We start from the raw sequence: 18,249 nt of genomic DNA on the forward strand, positions 1-18,249 counted from the left end.
TGGGTCTTTGTAGTGTGGAACGAGGTGGCTGTACAGAGGAGTGGGGGGTGGGGGGGTGTCCAGTGGATTGTTGCTGGGGCATGGGCTGATTCGGCATGTTCCGCATGACTCACAACCTTAGTAGGGCGTGCGCAGACCTGCCTATCTGCAGCGGGCTGATTCCTCAATTTCTTCATTTATTAAATAAAGATCCCAATATTTTACTGAGGTCACAGGCTATTGTGAAAGTGAATAAACTAGTTATGATACTGTCTTATAATCCATAATGTGCAATGCAAATATTATTCTAGTAATGTTTAATATCATGTGGCAAAGGTTCTTTAAGGATTGTAATGTTCCTGTCACTTTAAAGACTTCACTAGAGTACTGGTCTTGGAAGCACAAATTGAAATTTTTCTTCATGGGTATTATGCCTATTGTTATGGTTTGTATCTACAATGTCCCCCAAAGCCCCGTGTACTCCCAGGTGAGGCTTTAGGGAGGGACTGGATCAAGGGTGTGTGGTAACTGAAGTAGTCCACTGATTGGATTAAGATAGTTCTAGACATGGCTGGATGGATTTACTGAAGACAGAAGACCCATCCTTAGTGGAAGTGGCACCAACCAATAGGCTTTTAGCCTGAATGGAATAAAAAAGGAAAAAGAGGGTCTCTGTTGATGCTTTTTTCTGCCTATCCTTCCATGGACCTTTCTCCTTTGCCAGGCCCCTCTGCCATGCTGCCCTTCCTTGGAACCAGCTGACTATGGACAGAAACCTCTACACACTGTGAGCTGAAAAAAACCTTTCCCTATTTTGTCCCAGCAACAAGGAAGTAACTAAGACACCTATTGTTTGTGTCAATAGTCAACACAAGGATCACAGTAATTAAGGATCTAAATAACTCAGCTTATCATGGATGTGGATAACAGAGTTGATTCAATAAACTTTTGACACATATTCTTTTTGAAGATAAACAAAATTGAGAGCTATTAAATGACCTAATGTTGCTAAATCTCAACAAGGGAGAATGGAAAGACCAATGGACAGAAGATTAAAGAGTGTCAGAATGTCTTTCTTGCCCTGCCATTAGCTTGTTTTATGATTTCTTCTATCCCTTCTGAGTCTCAGTTTCTTACAAAACTTCATGAAGAGAGGGACCTCAACTATGGAAGACCTCTGCAGGAATAATTCATGAGGGATAAAGTGAAAGGGAAGGAGTCAATGGGATGAAGTGTGCCCCAGGTGAAGTCTAGCTTTGGCAGGATTCACAGAGCCTCTAGCATAACCACCCAACAACACTTTCCCCTTGGGAGCATGAGCTTTCAGCAGGCAACACTAACAGCAACTGGGGTGGCATTTACCAGCACAGAAAAGGAAATCAAGAGAGACATCAAATATCAGCAATGACAATTCACTGCTCATTTTCTCATAAAAAGCTTTTTCTGTCATAGAAAGTCAGGTAAGTATGGACTACGAGCAAATAAGCCACAGAAGTTATTAGCCCCTCTGTGTACGAACTTTGCCAAACCACTGTGGACTTTGCTTTAAAACTTAGTACAGCCCAAGTGCCCATCAACTGGAAACTGGATAAAGAGGATGTGGTTGTTTTATAAAATGGAGTACTACTCAGCCATAATGAATGATAAACTAGAGTCATTTATAGCTAAACAGATGCATATTGAGGCCATACTCTTAAGTGAAATAAATAGGACACACATGAGTAAATACTGAATAGTATCTCTAGTGTGAGAAACTGAAAGTATAAATAAGGATGAAAATGATTAAAATGAATAATTGATAATTTGAAATAGGAAAAGGTCCAAAGGGGTAGAGATGGTGGGAGGGGAAGGAGAAAGGGAAGAAGGGAAAGGAAAAATTATGAGAAAGAAAAAAAAATGGAAACAAAGTCTATGTAAATAGGGAAGAGTGGTAGGGGTGAAGGGTGCATAGGTAATGGGGGAAAAAATAAGAACTGAGATACATCATGTACAGGTACAAACACCCAATGATAAATGTAAACGGATTGTATACCTAAAATGTACCAATTAATATATAAATTAAAAAATAGTTATAAAACTTAGTAAGTGGGGCTCTGCCCACTTTCTACCAGGAGACCTAGCCAGTTAGGACCCCCGGGCAAGCTCACCAGCCTCCAGCTTGGCTGCACAGGCTTTGTGGCTGTACAGCTACTTGGATCCACACTACAGGGGAGCATAAAGGCCATTGTCCTGAGCTCCAGAAGACAGAGCAGAAGTGAACAGAAAGAGGGCCTCTCTCGGGCTCCTTGATGAAAACTGAAGCCCACTGGCAAAGTGAAGAGAATCTCTGCAATAAAGGCACACCAGACCACCATACTTGGTAAGCTGGAGGGATCATCGCCTTCTCTGGGAACCTGGACTATCTTCAGGGGAAAGGCAGCTGGAACCTGTAGTAAAACCTTGCAGAGTTCAACGCTGCAGGAGGACAGGGAGCTCAACTTGGGACTTGCAGCCAGAATCTGCCTGAATCTCGCGAGTCTATGACTGGCTTACTGAGACTCATTGATTTATAACTGCACACTGCTGCCCACATTGCCTATTGTGACAACAGAGACATACCCTGAAGGAGGCCCTTCATTTTTATCTTTTATTTGTTATTTTCAAAATTACCACTATATTTTTGCTCTTATCTTTTTTTATTTAAATCAGTTTTATTTAAGAATTTCTAACATTGACAACTCTTATAAAAAGCATCCAAGCACAGGACACAGAACTGCAGCAAATAGCATTCTTATGGGTAGCTAACAGACATGAGAACTTCCACCCTTTGAGACACCTGAGCTCACTGGTGAACTCTGCTTCCAAGTACTCCTGAAAAGCACATCACAAGCTCAGTCCATGTTCTCAACCCATCAGCTTCAGTTCACATTACCACACTTACATATCAGTAACAGAGGAGAAAACACACCATACAGCATTCACAGAAGTTGACAAAGGGGGAGGGGAGTACAAGTATCATTTCACTTAACACATTCAACTAACATGGGTTATCTAAGAACAAAACTCACTTAAAGTCTTCTAACAGATGTGGGTGTCCCTTGAATGCAAAAAGCATTCATACATTATTTGCTATCATTGCTCTCTGCACACTCTCACCAAAGCCACAGGATTGAGAGACACATCTTGCCAAGTTAAAAAATATCCATTATTCACCACCAAGTCTCTGCACATGCTCTCCTTTTCTCACTCAAATTAGCCTTTCATGCCTTGGCACCACCATCAATCCCACACAAGGTTTCAAAAGTTCAAACAGCCTTCTGGTTCCATATCCCAGCCTTTCATTCATAGCGTTGATACGACTCCATGAAATAAAGAGTAGTGGATAAAAATGGGGCATCCACTGTCAAAGACGCAGCCTGTGCAGTGTGATGATGAATTCTTGAATGAGAAAGCATGTAGACAGAAGTAATCCTATGGCAGAATATTTACAGCACTGCTTTCAATGAAGTGCTTCTTCCAAAAACATTTGAAATGAGATGAACTACAGAGATTAAATGAAGGCTTCATATTGTACTTTTGTATATGAGGGGAGAAAAGTGTTAAAAACAAAACCCAAAGAACCAAACACGGTGACACCATGATCTCCCAAAAGGAGACTTTCCTAAGGAAAATTCTATATGGTGGAGTTCAAATTAAAAAAGGAGAAAAGAATGTAGTTCTAATCAATGGCTTTCACTTTGAACACACAAAGAATTTACTTAAGTCCAGGGATAAACTATTACAAGAGAAACCTTTTGATATCAATTGTACTGTGTTGCTTTACCAATCAGGCAAACAGCAGTTCATTTTCAGCCACTCAGTATTTCAACCCTTTATGTAACAAAACTTATAAAATTCCTTTAGCTCCTCTTTTTCTAAAGAAAAATGTCAAAAATACTGCTGAATATACTCCACACTGAACAAACCAATTTTAAAAATTCTTAGTACATATGTATTTTACAATATACTTACCATGAGTTTAGAAAAAATTACCACCATTCTGTATCAACTAACCATAACCCACTGTCTACATTCCCCAGCCAGAAGACTTAGAATCCATGCTTGAGCCAAAGCCTCCATTAAAACCATTGCCTGACCCTGCATTCGATGCTGATACCCAACAAATGGCAGCACCAGAATTAGAACCACTGTAAGAGTTATTTCCAGAACCAAAAGCCTGATTTGGCTCCCTCTGCATGTTGCCCTGGCTTTGGTTATTACCCGATGGGCCCGACTGGTTCTGCTGACTGGCAAGCATGCCCATCATACCCCAGCTGCTCTGCAGCATGGCCTGGGCTGCAGCCATCATTGCTGGATTAATGCTAAAAGCACCAAATTCATTCCCCCACCCGTGTTACTGCCCTGATTGTTTCCCAAGCCAGCTCCACCCCCTCTACTCTTTCCAAACCCACCCTGATTCCCAAAGCCACCCGGATTACCACCAAGTCTTCCACTTCTCTCTAACTGTCTATTGCTATTGTGCTTAGGTTCAGCATTGGATATATGGATGCTGATTCCTTTAATGATCAAGTCCTCTCCACAAAGAGACTGGGCAACCTGATCATCTGCAAAGGTAACAAAGGCAAAAGCCCTGAATGGTATGGGAATGAAGACATCTTCCACTTCTCTGTACTGAGAGAAGAACTGCTGCAGCTCATCAGAGGTCATGTCCTCTGTACAATGCCCAACAAACACCTTTCTGCTCCTCAAAGGCTCATCTGGACTTTGCTTAGAATTAGGAATTTTACAGTCACACCATCGTCCATCTATCATATGTCGCTGTGACATTACTTTCACCTGGGTTTCATATTCCGTAAAACGAACAAAGCCAAAGCCTTTTAAATGACCAGTTTTAATATCTTTCTTGACCTACACCATAAGAACTTCTCCAAAGGTACTAAAATATTCTTTTAGATCCTGCTCAGTTGTTTTCCATGGAAGACCCAACACTATTAAGTCCGATGTTTTCTGGACCGCTCTTTTCATTTTAACTGCTGAAGAAGCATCTGTCTCATCCATTTTCCTTTTGTTATCTTTGGGGTAGTTGACAACATATACCAGATTTCCCCAGCCAGCATCTGGGGCATGCAGAATTCCTTCAACCAGATGGACGCCTCTCATACATTGGGACACTGTATTCCTGTAGCACAGCCCACATGCCCCATGTAACTGTGGACAGTAGTACTGTCCCATCGTCTTCTGCTGGTATTTCAATGGGTTCATCGTTCTCATCTTCTGTTACCCGAATATATTCAGACATCTTTTATTTTCTCCGCTAGGCTGCTACTAGGAAGCATAACAGGGAAAATAAAGCAGGGACAGACCAGAGAACTCTTATCTTTAATTTTTTTCTTCTTTGCTACTTTTAAAATTTTTATTTTTCTCTTTTTTCTTTCTCTTTTCTTTCTCTCTCTCTCTGCCTCACTCCCTTGCTGTCCCACATTGTTCTTCATCCTCCTTTGTGTTCCTGTTATGCCCCTAATTCATATTTCTTCTTTATCCTTCTTTTCTTCTCTTTCCTTCTCTTGTCTTTGTCCTCTGGCCTCACTGCTAACCTTCCCCTATCCTTCTACTTACCTATTCCTCCCTCCCCAACTCCTTCTAACTCCCCATCCCAAAGGGTAGAGTTGCTATATTGAAGAGTTGATTCATGATAAACATATGTTTGGTTGGTCCTTGATTTTGATTTAATTCACACAGTTAAAGGTGATAGATTAATAACTACCACAAATTGTCATTTTCTAAGAGGTACTTGATGCTATTGTGTTGCTGATTGTACCACAACTCCATGAGGCCCAACAGAGGGAAGTGACCAGGCAAGGTAAGAAGCTAAAGGGAAAGGAGGGAAAAATAAGAAATAAAAGAGCCAACAACAGCAAAACATCATGACAAGGATGAGTCAATATGTATCAATTATAACCATCAATGTTAATGGCCTCAATTCACCAGTCAAAAGAAATAAACTGACAGAATGGATTAAGAACCAAAATCCAGCAATATGCTGTACACAAGAAACACACCTAACTCAAAAAGCAATTCATAGACTGAAAGTAAGAGGATGGGAAACAGTTCTCCATGTGACAGGAACCCAGAAAAAAGCAGGGGTAGCAATTTTATTTGCAAAGTGGATTTCAAACCAAAACTAATTAAGAGAGACAAAGGTGGTCATGACATCCTTGTGAAGGGAGCAATACAAGAAGAAGAGATGACAGTCCTAAATATATATGCACCAAATATGAATGCTCCCAACTATACAAAACAAATATTAATAGACATGAAAAGTCAAATAAGCACTAATACAATTGTGGTGCGGGATTTCAATACCCCACTACCACGAATATACAGATCATCTAGACAAAAAATTAACAACGAAATTTTGGAACTGAACCAAGCTATTCAACAAATGGACTTAGTAGATGTTTTCAGAGTGTTCCACCACACAAAATCAGAATACACATTCTTTTCAGCTGCACACAGGTCATTCTCCAAAATAGACCACATGCTAGCTCATAGGGCATGTCTAAGTAAATGTAAAAGAATTCAAGTTACCCCCTGCATATTATCAGACCATAGTGCAATAAAATTGGAGGTCAATAACATAAGAAACCGCAGAACACCCACAAACACATGGAAATGGAATAACACCCTCCTGAACAACCAATGGGTCACAGAGGAAATTAAAGAAGAAATTAGACAGTTTCTACAAGCAAATGATAATGCCAGTATAACATACAGGAATCTATGGGACACAATGAAAGCAGTTCTATGCGGGAAATTCAAACAGCCCAAGTGCCCATCAACTGGAGCCTGGATAAAGAAGATGTGGGTTTTTTAATATATAAAATGGAGTACTACTCTGCCATAAAGAATGAAAAACTAGAGACATCTATAGCTAAATGGGTGCATATTGAGGCAATACTCTCAAGTGAAATAAATAGGACACATATGTGTAAATACCGAATAGTTTTTCTAGTGTGAAACTGAAAGTGTAAATAAGGATTAAAATGATTAAAATGAATAATTGATAATTTGGAATAAGAAAAGTTCCAAAGGTGCAGGGATGGTGGGAGGGGAAGGGGAAAGGAAAGAAGAGAAAGGAAAAATTATGAGAAAAGAAAAAAATGGAAACAAAATCTATGTGAATAGGGAAGGGTGGAGGGGGTGAGGGGCACACAGGTAAGGGGGAAGAAAATAAGAGCTAAGATACATCATGTACAGGTACAAGCACCCAATGATAAATGTAAATGTATTGTATACCTAAAATGTACCAATAAAAGAATTTTTAAAAAGTAAATGCTTGTATCCTCCATAAATTCATGCACAATCCCTGATTTACAATGTTTGACTAAAGATTTTTAATCTTTAGAAAAATAAATAAATGATGCCCTACTGAGGTCGCGAGTCGCACGGAACACGCTGAATCAACCCATGCGCTGACAACAATCCACTGGACCCCCATACACCTGCTCCTCTGTACAGCCACCTGGTTCCACACTACAAAGACAGAGAGGACACCAGACAACCAGACCATGGTACTGAGTCCTGCTGCTCCCAGCCCAGAGGTAAGGGCTTCTGAGCTGCCATCCCACTGCTCCTGGTCCAGAGGAAGGGGCTTCCCAGAAACCATCCCTCCCGCTGCTCCCAGCCCACAGGAAAGGGCTTTTGGGCCACCATCCCTACCACTGCTCCTGGCCCCTGGCCCACCTCTCCCAGCTCAGAGGAGGTAATCCGTGCACGTGCCAACCGTCCCCCCACACACCAAGTCGAAATGAGAAAACATGTAAATAAGTCTCAAAACCAGACTCCCAGATCACCTACAGAAACCCCAAAGGGAAATGAGATGGGACACTCTGATACTCAACCACCTGGACCCACTGAACTGGAAACAAAAGGGGATCTGGAAAAAATGAAATCAGAAATAAATTCTCAGATAACAGGAGAAATTGTGCCCCTAGTGCAAGACACGATTAATAAATTTAGAGAGGAGCTCAGGAACATGATGGAATCCCAACATAGGAAACAAATGGAATCCATTGAAACAGATGCAAATAGATTTCCAGGAGATGAAAAACTCCACTGAAAGTCTACACAGCAGAATGAGCCAATGTGAGAACAGAATTTCAGATATAGAAGATAAGATTGCAATTAATGACCAGGAAAAGAAAAATTGCTTCAAAATTATAAGGGAACATGAGAAATCAATCCAGCAGCTGCTAGATGATGCAAAGAAGAATAACATAAGACTGATTGGAGTCAATGAAGAAACAGGAGAGAGTCCAGATGACATAAAAAAACTCTTCACAGAAATAATGGTAGAAAACTTCCCAAGCAGGGCAAAAGAACTTTACATACAGATAAGTGAGGCATATTGGACTCCAAAAAGCTTTGATCAAAAAAAATCTACACATAGGCCTATAATTGTTAAGATTCCAGAAACTCAACAGAAGAACAAAGTTCTACAAGCAATTAGAGAAAAGAAGCAAATCACATACAAAGGAAAGCCCATCAGAATCACAGCAGACTTCTCAACACAAACCATCAAGGCAAGAAGAGCTTGGAGTGACATATTCCAAGCCCTAAAAGAAAACAGCCTCCAACCCAGATTGATGTACCCTGAAAAACTATCTTTCAAAATGGATGGAGAAATAAGATACTTTCATGACAAAGAGCACCTTAGGAACTTCGTGACTACCAAACCAGCACTCCAAAGAATTTTACACAATATCCTAGGAACAGACACTGAGGATCACAACCCCAGGAAGCAAAGCAGAATGAACCCATCTGGTATGACAAGAAATTAAATGTAAAGGGGGAGAACCTGACAAAAAGAAAAAGTCATGGCAATGATAAGCCAGTACGTTTCAGTTATAACCATCAATGTTATAGGTCTCAATTCACCAATCAAAAGAAATAGACTGGCAGAATGGGTCAAGAAGCAAAATCCAACAATATTCTGCATACAAGAAACACACTTAATTCAAAAGGAAACTCATAGACTGAAAGTTAAAGGGTGGAAAACAATACTCCATGTGACAGGAACCCGAAAAAAAGCAGGAGTAGCTATCCTCTTTGCAGATAAAGTAGATTTCAAACCAACACTGATTAAGAGCGATGAAGAAGGACACTACATCCTTGTAAAGGGAAGAATCCAAGAGGAAGAGATGACAATCATAAATATCTATGCACCAAACACTAGTGCGCTCAACTATATAAAACAAATATTAACGGACATGAAAAGTCATATATGCACTAATGCAATTGTGGTGGGGGACCTCAACACCCCACTGTCACAAATAGATCAACTAGACAAAAAATAAGTAATGAAATACTAGAACTCAATCAAACTCTTGAACAAATGAACTTCACAGATGTTTACAGAGTCTTCCACCCCACAAAATCAGAATACACATTCTTCTCAGCTGCACATGGGTCATTCTCCAAAACAGACCACATACTCACACATAGAACATGTTTAAGTAAGTGCAAAGGAATTGAAGTTATCCCCTGTATATTATCAGACCATAGTGCAATGAAACTGGAGATCCACAGCAAAAGAAACTCAAAAAATTTCATAAACACATGGAAATTGAACAACACACTTCTGAATAACCAATGGGTCGCAGAGGAAATTAAAGAAGAAATCAGACAGTTCCTTCAATTAAATGACAATGACAGTACAACATATCAGAATCTATGGGACACAATGAAAGCAGTCTTATGAGGGAAATTCATAGCAGTGAATACGCATATTAGGAAAACGGAACGAGCCCAATTAAACAACATGATGCTGCACCTCAAGCTTCTAGAAAAAGAAGAACAGGACAACCCCAGAGCTCATATGAGGGAGGAAATTATAAAGATCAGAGGAGAAATCAATGCAATGGAGACTAAGAGAATGATACAAAAAATCAATGAAGCCAAGAGTAGGTTCTTCGAAAGAATCAACAAAATTGACAAACCCTTAGCCAACCTTGTCAGAAAAAGGAAAGAAAAGGTCCAAATCCATGCAATTAGGAATGAAAAGGGTGAAATTACAACAGACCCAGCAGAAATCCAGGGGATCATCAATACCTACTTCCAGAACCTATACGCCAATAAGATGGACAACACAGAAGAAATGGACAGATTCCTAGATACATATGAATTACCAAAGTTGAACGAAGAAGACCTAAAAATTCTGAACAACCCAATATCAAAGAAATTGAAAATGTAACTAAAAACTTATCAACTAAGAAAAGCCCGGGCCCTGATGGCTTCACTGCTGAATTCTACAAGACATTTAGAGAGGAACTGCTGCCACTACTGTTTAAACTCTTCAATGAAATTGAAAGGGAAGCAATACTCCCAAATTCATTCCTGGAAGCAAGCATCACCTTGATCCCCAAAGCAGAGAAAGACCCAACTGAAAAGGAGAACTATAGTTAATGAACATAGATGCAAAAATACTTAATAAGATACTGGTAAACAGAATGCAGAAGATCATCAAGAAGATCATACACCCTGATCAAGAGGGATTCATCCCAGGAATGTAGGGATGGTTCAACATACGCAAATCAATCAGTGTAATACACTATATCAGTAGAGCCAAAGACAAAAACCATATGATTATCTCCATAGACGCAGAAAAAGAATTTGACAAAATCCAACATGCATTTAGGATAAAAACCCTACAAAAATTTGGAATAGATGGTCTCTACCTCAAATTGATAAAAGCCATCTATGAAAAACCAACAGCCAATATCATACTAAATGGTCAAACACTGAAATCCTTCACACTAAAATCAGGAACAAGACAAGGATGTCCACTATCACCACTCCTGTTCAATATAGTTCTGGAAACATTAGCCACAGCAATTAGACAAGAGAAAGAAATAAGAGGAATAAAGATAGGAAATGAAGAAGTCAAATTGTCATTATTTGCAGATGACATGATATGCTATATAGAAGTCCCCAAGAACTCCACCAAAAGTCTACTAGACTTAATAAGCAAATTCAGTCAAGTAGCTGGTTACAAGGTCAACACATAAAAATCAATAGCTTTCCTCTACACAAATGACAGACTCACTGAGAGAGAAATAGGGCAAATAATTCCTTTCACAATAGCATCCAACAAACTGAAATACCTAGGAATCAACCTAACCAAAGAAATCAAAGACCTGTTCTCTGAAAACTATGGCACTCTGAAAAGAGAGATTGAAGATGATATCAGAAAATGGGCAGACATACCCTGCTCCTGGGTAGAAAGGATTAATATAGTGAAAATGGCCATACTTCCAAAACTGCTATATAGATTTAATGCAATTCCAATTGAGATCCCAGCAGCATACTTCATAGACCTTGAGAAAACAAACCAAAAATTCATTTGGAACAAGAAGAGACCCAGAATAACAAAAGCAATTCTAGGTAACAGAGACATGGCAGGGGGTATCACAATCCCCAATCTGCAACTCTACTACAAAGCTACTGTGATAAAAACAGCATGGTACTGGCAAAGAAACAGACCTGAGGACCAGTGGAACAGATTAGAAGATGCAGAAACAACGCCAGACACACTCAGCCATCTCATCTTTGATAAAGGAGCCAAACACCCTCACCGGAGGAAAGATAGCCTCTTTAATAAATGGTGCTGGATAAATTGGGTTTCAACTTGCCAAAGATTAAAACTAGACCTATATCTCTCACCATGAACTAAACTAAAATCAAAATGGATTAAAGATCTAAATATTAAAATAGGACCATTTGGAACAGAGGTTAGGTAGAACTCTTGAAGACATCGGTGTAGGAAAAGATTTGATGAAGAAAACCTCAGTTGCCCGTGAACTAGCACAAACAATCAACAAGTGGGATCTCTTCTTATTAAAAGGCTTCTGCACAGCAAGAGAAACTACCAGCAGTGTGAACAGACAACCCACAATGTGGGAAAAAATCTTCACCTGCTCTTCCTCAGACAAAAGTCAACTATCTCGAATCTATAAAGAACTTAAAAAGATCAGACCTTCCAAATTTAAAGACCCAATCCAAAAATGGGCATCTGAAATGAACAGACATTTCTCAGACAAAGAAGTAGAAATAGCAAATAAATACATGAAAAAATGTTGAACATCACTGGTCATTCGAGAGATGGAAATGAAAACAACGCTGAGATTCCACTTCACTCCAGAAAGAATGGCTGCTATCATGAAGTCAACCAATAACAAATGCTGGCAGGGCTGTGGGGAAAGAGGAACCCTGCTCTACTGTTGGTGGGAGTGTAGACTGGTGCAAGCACTGTGGAAATCAGTATGGAGATACCTCAAAGAACTAGGACTGGAAATCCCATTTGACCCCGCTATTCCACTGCTGGGGATCTTCCCCAAAGAATTAAAAGAATCATACCACAGTGATATATGTGTGCCCATGTTCATAGCAGCACAGTTTGTGATAGCTAAAACTTGGAAACAGCCCAAATACCCATCAACTGGAGACTGGACAAAGAAAATGTGATTTTTGGGCCGGGAATTTAGCTCAGTGTTTCTGGCGCCTGCCTCACAAGCCCAAGGTCCTGAGTTCGATCCCCGGTACCAAAAAAAAAAAAAAAGAAAATGTGTTTTTTTTATAAAATGGAGTACTACTCAACCATAAAAAATGAGAAATTAGAGACATTTATAGCTAAGTGAATGCACATTGAGGCAATACTGTTAAGTGAAATAAATAGGACACACATGTATAAATACTGAATAGTTTCTCTGGTGTGAGAAACTGAAAGTGTAAATAAGGACTAAATGTGTAATAGGTAATGTGAAATAGGAAGAAAAGGGGCAAAGGGGAAGGAAGTGGGAGGGCTAGAGGAAAGGATAGAAGGGAATGGGATTAATATGAGAAAATGGAAAAATGGGAATAAAATCTTTGTAAATAGGGAGGAATGGAGGGGTTGAAGGGAGGGCTGGGCAAGGGTGAAAAATAAGAACCAAGAGAGGCTATGTAAAGGTGCAAATTTCCAATGATGAATGTCATTATATTGTATATCTAAAATGTACCAATGATTAGAATGAATAATCGATAATGCAAAATAGGAAGAAAAGGTCCAAAGGGGTAGGGGTAGTGGGAGGGGCAGGAGAAAGGAAAGCAGGGAAACGAAAAGTCCTGAGAAATGGAAAAAATGGAAATAAAGTCTTTGTAAATAGGGAAGGGTGGAGGGCATGAAGGGAGGGCTAGGAATGGGGAAACAATAAGAACCAAGATGCATTATGTAAAGGTACAATTCCCAATGAGAAATGTAATTGTGTTGTGTACCTAAAATGTACCAATAAAAGAATTTAATTTAAAAAAATGAAGAAATTGAAGTTCAGGGATATTAAAAGACTTTCTCAAAGTCTAGTTATTATTAAGTTGCATAGAGAATATCTGACAGTTTTTTATAAGCAAATTTAGACTATTTCTACTTTATTGCCTATTTTCTCCAACCTACTGTGTTTTTGTTATTTCTTAACTTATTAGACTTTATAACATCAGTTTATGATTTAGTCATCATAAAACTCTGTAGTGCCATTTGTATTCAGGAATACAGGATCTTCTAGAGTTTCTATGAGAGAACAAAATAGGCTGCATAATTAAACATTTAGCCTGTGGCTATGAAGTTGATATATAAAGATTTTTATTTCTCTCCACGAGTTACATATTTGACTTGCAGTTCTTTAAAATTAATGCCCATTGATTTTTCAGAAAACTGGATTTCCTACACTGAGGATCTGGTTTTTAGAAGAAACATTGTACATCACTATTGATTATGTATTGCCTTTCCTTAAGAACTGTTGAGCATATGAATACTCTTCTAAATGAGTACTCTGACACAACACTTCATTTAATTCATTTCCAAAATTCAACCTGTCCCCTAACAAACAACAGCATACTTTTCTTTAGAAATATCAATATATTTTTCAGCCAAAAAAGTAAAGTACTGCTCTAAGCATTAGCTTTTATATGCAGAGAAAATATAGTTTTCATTTTAGTGGAAGAGAATAGAAACCATCTCATCTCTCTGGCTTAAAAGAATATATCTTTTTTTTCTAGCATTTTCTCAAATTTGCAGTTAAAAGTGACAATGGGAATATTGATGGGCCACAGAAGGAATGCAGAGCTACTGAGGGGGACAGGCATATCTTGGAAATTATCATTCCAAATGCCTTATGTACTTATTTCTACCTCTGAGCATGCATGAAAGAGCCAGCAAATTTCATGTGATTGCCGTACTCCAAAGATTCCAGAGGGAAATCACCAATCACAATTACTTACTTAAACACAAATGGGTAACTCAAGTAACCTCAGGGTCATACTGAAGTAGCTCTGGACTTGGGTTACAACTTCCAAATTAATGGGAATAAGCAGGCAGTAAGGCCACTGGGGTACACTGAACAGCCTCACCATAATTAAAGGCCTACATGCAGCCAAATGAAATTATCTACTGCTCTGGGAGGGAGAGGATTTCCTCATTCCCTCAAATGTCTGAACACCAAGTAGATGCAAGTTTTTTCCACACAGTTATATGCTTTAAGATGCAAGCTTCCGTCAGTGTTGTTGATGAACTGATTTTCATGGCCAGTCATTTTAATTACTTTTTAATCTTCAATAATCATGTTATCAAAGGATTAATTTAAACACCATCCCATACCTGGCATGGAACTTCAGGCACTACACACGGAAGGTATCTGTATACAATTAGCTCTAATAAGCATAGAGAGCTTAACTCTGTGAGCTTCAGACAAACTTTACTTGCCACTTGTTCAAGTCCCTCAGAGCCAGAGCTCTAACTGTTAAATTCTTGGAAGTTATTACTCTCTCAGAAAGGTGATTTTAATAACAAGATGAAGCAAGGTCTCTAGTGGAACAAGAAGCAGATGCAGCATACTGGCTGGCACAAGTTTACTACCATATTCTGCCAAATGGACACAGTCAAGCAGTGAGTTAAACCTGTGGAAGGACTGAAATCACTGCCCTCATCTGACTGCTGCAGTGTGCCTGGGTTAGGTCTTTCCCTGGAGAGCAGCTTTCGCACAAGGAGAAAGAGTGATCCGCTTTGCTGCTGCTAAAAATCTCTATTTGCTAAAACCACTAGATGAAGGTTCCAGGAAGTTTACTTTTATAAAAGTGTGGATATAAGTAAGGTGGAGAAATAAAATAATATAGTAATAATGCAGAAAAGAAAAAAAATTGAAACTATTTCCTTTCAAGATATCTGATGAAATTAGCTAGGTGGGGGGCTGTTTGTTTTGTGGTGTGGGCTGTTTGTTTTGTGGTGTGTGCTGTATTTTGTTGAGCTTGTTTGGAGTCAGGTTTTTTGTTTTGTTTTTAGGTTTTTGTTTGTGTGTGGCTTTTTGATATTGTTTTTGTTTTATCTTTTGGTTTTTGAAATTTTGGGGGGGGGGTGAGGCCATTGGTTCTGTTTTCTTTAGTGTTATCTGAAAAATTCATCTGATCCCATCTACCTGGTCTTGGTGGTGACATTCAGGCCTTTCGCAGATTCCTGAGAGGGACCTCCTTAGAACCCAAGATTGACACAGAAGCAGCCATCTTGAGCATGGCGAGGGACACATATTTCCTCAACTATTCTGCCTTAGAAGGAAGTATACAATCACCTTAGAGAATAATAATAGCAAGATGTTTCATTTGCACTGTACTTTTCCACATGACATTTGAAAAGCTGAACCACCCTGAGAAGGTGGACAAGGAGAAAAGTGAATCAGAGTAGAAGAATGATTTGCCCAAAGTCAGAAAAATGGATAGAGCAATCCATCCCAGGGACAGTGGAGCATCTCTGCCAGTAGAAGTGCTTGAGATCAGCCATCCAAAATGATGTTCACTGTCCTTTAGTTCAGCTGATTCTCAGCAAACATCTACAAATAATGACCAGTGTTAGAAACCTCTTCATGATTCACACATCTTCCTTTACAAGGGCTTTCAACTTTACCTCTGCTTTGCATATTTCATTTATAGAGGATCAAATTGATTATAAATGCTTTCAGAATTCCAAATGTGATATCTGAAAGATTTGAATATCCAAAATTTCCCATTGCCAAGCATGAATGTTAGCTCTATCTTTCCAGTACTTAGACTAACAGATAACAGTAAGACTCAAGTGCTTATATTATTGGCTGTTTTCCAATATAACAAGACATTTTGTATTCTTGTTTTCTAATTATCAAGTGTTGTTTTAATTTTTTAAATAAAACAAATATTTATTATCTTTCCAAGTGAATTGTTAAACATACCTTGCTAACATACTTGCTGCTGAGAAGAAAAGCAACATTAACCACCACACAGTTGGCTAGCCTGTGTGTGAAACTCAGCTCATGTCATATATTCTAGCTAGTTGCCTGCCGTAAATACAGGGTCTATATTGACCTCATCGACAGACGGATCAAACACCTTTAATTCTTCTACCATTTTTTGTAGATCTTTAAATGAAAGGTTTAAAGAGTATATAAATTAAGCTACATGCAAAATCATTTGTAGGAGGGAAGTTGTGGATCTCCCCTCACATTTTTCCATCATTCTTTTTATTTATTTTAATGTAAATTTATTTTCACAGCCTAGTCCACCATTCTTGTTCTAATGAAAACCATCATATCCTTCTATATTTTAAAAGAAGAAATTACTCATTTCTGAAAAATAAGATTTGTATGTGCATGTTTTCAGTGACTGATAGGTACAGTTTGGGTTTTTTTAATGAATATTCTTTTTGTTTGTTGAAAGAAATTTCATCTGTCCTAAATGTAATACTTTATTTTCAATTAATTCAAGACCAGGAGCATTAATTATTTCAGCAGCAAGAAAAAACAAAAACACTGGTTACAGACATTTAAACTTTGACCCTAAGAAGTAGTTACACTTCAACATGATTCATTTTATTTTTTCTCTTCAGAGGTTTAATCTTTCAACTCTTCCCAGACAACCTATAATTCCACTCTTTTGCCTTCTCTGAAATTACCCAAATGTTATCTGCCTCCAGGGAAGAGTTACTGCTCTAATGGCAGAAGCAGAAGGTCAGACGAAAGCTTTAGGTTTGTCTGCCTGGGGACAGGGGATTCCTCAATAATTTCAGCAGTCCCAAAAATAATGATTGGTTTCAGTAACCTGATGACAGGTAAACTACTACCCCACATAGCATAGATCTTAACATAACAAGGAAATTTGTTTCTCCACTGGAAAGAATTCCTTTGCTGAGTTTCTGTGTACAGTGGCCATAACTCACTGTGAAGCAGAGTAAACATGGCTGGCTCTGTGACATCATAAACAAGCTATTAATCTAAATCTCCTGGCATTTGCAGGGATAGTTGTTGTTACTCCCCTTTAAATACATATGATATTTGGTTGTCATGCCAGATTTTTCTCTTACTTCCTCAGGGATGTGCAGAAGAGGCCCTGGTGTTTTTTAATCCATCCTGAAATCTCCTAAAACCTGGCTTCCTAACTTCTCTGAAATAATGTTTGAGATTATTTCAGCTAAATTATCTTGAGACTCTGGCCTCAGAGGAGGTTAAAAACAATAAACTTTATGAGCTAGAAGTTGACACTGATTGATAGTCCTCCATTACCTGAGAGAGGTTCACCTGTGGTTCCCCCATTAGTTCCTACCTCCCCACAGGTAGAAAGTTTGATGAGTCAACCCATCAAACACTAGAAGGAGGCTAGATGGAGCATAGGGTGAGAATGTGAAGGGAGTGGAGGTTGATGTGTGTGCCAGTCATCCAATGTCTTTTCCATGACATGACCCAGGCAGATACTGATAGCCATTTGTTTAAGGTTCACTAAGTTCATTTGTGATTAACTCTTCAGTATTTTCCAGATTTTCCCTCTACCAAGTACATGTTTAAATTCTAGAGATAAACATCAAAAATGTGATACTGTATTTGCAGACAAATCCAGAAACATTTGTCTAGCTAGTCATTCTGTTAATCAATTTTCAGTTTCAAGGGGACAAAAAAGTAGGAAAAAGAAACATATTCCTAGCATGAAGCAAGGATCCAGAATATCAGAGTAGTGTTCTTAAGAATTGGCTTAATTTTGTGTTTCCATGATGACCAGCACTGTGCAAATTATAGAGAGCTGGAATTTTTCTTCTGTACCATCTCATTTTAGTTTCAATTTCTGGAACTAGTACTGAGCGTCCCAGACACATATGGATGGTTACTAAAGAGGTTTGATCTCTGCACTTGAGACACACTTAGTTGCGCGGCTGTCCTTGAAAACTTCACAAATTATTCTCTTCTGTTCCTT

General features: G+C 38.8%; 1 pseudogene; it reads right to left on the bottom strand.

The window, feature by feature from the left end:
- Window positions 1–3,995: 3,995 nt before the first annotated feature.
- On the bottom strand, window positions 3,996–5,816 carry LOC101714173 (TAR DNA-binding protein 43 pseudogene; annotated as a pseudogene).
- Between the last annotated feature and the right edge of the window lie 12,433 nt (window positions 5,817–18,249).

This window comes from Heterocephalus glaber, unplaced genomic scaffold (genome assembly GCF_053883595.1).
Source record: "Heterocephalus glaber isolate CG9 unplaced genomic scaffold, H.glaber_assembly_v1.0 deba00001097, whole genome shotgun sequence".
Classification (NCBI taxonomy): Eukaryota; Metazoa; Chordata; class Mammalia; order Rodentia; family Bathyergidae; genus Heterocephalus; species Heterocephalus glaber.